This window comes from Cynara cardunculus (assembly GCF_001531365.2).
Source record: "Cynara cardunculus var. scolymus isolate 2C chromosome LG 16, CcrdV1, whole genome shotgun sequence".
Classification (NCBI taxonomy): Eukaryota; Viridiplantae; Streptophyta; class Magnoliopsida; order Asterales; family Asteraceae; genus Cynara; species Cynara cardunculus.
Genome location: NC_037543.1, coordinates 19,559,327 through 19,561,036, shown reverse-complemented (window position 1 = coordinate 19,561,036; position 1,710 = coordinate 19,559,327).

Here is a 1,710-nt window from a genome sequence, read left to right as displayed (position 1 = left end):
TTGTTGCATGCAATGGCTTCTTGATTAGGGTTCTTGGTCGATTACGGTTGTGTGTTCTTGGTTGGTCACCGTCGATCAACACCGTCGCCGTCCGTAGTTCTTGCGATTTGAAGTTAGGCTTGTAATCGTAACCGTTTTGTAGATGATAATGATAAGTTTAAAAGATTTTGATTGTGTTTAATGATAAGTTTAAAAGATTCTAACAGTTTTCTAGATAATATATATCATTTCTATTATTACCCTTTTAATTTTAAAATTTTTTGAATCTTTTTAAATTTTAATTTTAATTTTAAAAATCTTTTAATTTTATTTTTAATCACAATATGTGGTTATTGAGTTGTTCTCGTTTTTTCGTAAATCACAGGGGTTCTCGTTTGAACCCTTCCCTATATATATATATATATATATATATATATATATATATATATATATATATAAGCCTTAGGACACGTCTTGAAAAACATTATGGTCTCGCCATAACTCGTAAGACTTGAGATTTAATCTCGCTGCCACGTATTATATCATTTAAAACCTTAATTTTGAACGATATACAACAAAAACACAAAATTCACATATGCGTATCTCTCTCTCTCTCTCTCTCTCTCTCTCTCTATATATATATATATATATATATATCAATATACACCTGTGATACAAATACACACACACACACATATATATATATATATACATACACATACTAACACATCTTTATGCTGTCTACACACTTGTAAATAAAATCTTTGAATAAAAGCTAGAAATTACCAATAACCGATACATAAAAGCTAATCAAGAGATTTTTAAATGTACTTTAAGACATGAATTTTCGTGATTGTATCAATTTGTATGAAACGTAACTTCAGTTACCATACCGCGGTAAACAAGAAAGATACTATACCATCTTAGTCCCTAACCACAACGACATTATTGTTAATGGCACGTTTTGTTCAAGACAAAGGACTTTTGACGAGTTCCGTCAAGTCAAAAGTGACAAGTTTACAAATAGTTTCCAACAAGTTTCATCCAAGACAACACTCTCACTAGCCCATAGGGCAAAACACAGTTGGTTTTGAAATGATATACTTTTACAAACACGTGAGAGTTCGTGTCTGACAACTATAGCATGCGAGTTACAATTTTTTTGGAGATTGAGCTCCTTACGGAAATTGGCTTTTAATTCGACCACAACGATCTTTTCTATGGGTCAGGTCAGGAGTTCCCAGTTACGAACATTTTTATGTACAAACACTGCCACTATGACAGATTGACGATAATGGTCAGATGGCAGCTCCACAACAACCCTATTTACAAGATATCAATGATACATATAGATTACAATTTTCTTAATCTTGAAAACATTTAGAAAATAAAAGAAGCGGGCAACTGTTGTTTTTATTGATTGGTCGAGTTTTCGTTATGAATTAACTCTAATAAACGTGTATTTGTCAATAAATTGGTGGACGAAACCGTAAATATCGTGGTCGAGATTGTCATACTCCGTTTGAGACTATTAGCCATTTCGTGAAAGCAACGTGTCTTTCAAAAAAGGAATTCGTCGATATTAACTGATGAACTAAAATGATATAAAAGTTGTTATTTTGAACCAAAAATGTTAAATCAAATTGTCAATGGACGAAATTTGTAATTTACTCTCGTCTCCATTCTCGTCGTTTTGTTCTCTGTATTTATTGAACCTGAAGTAAACAGAAA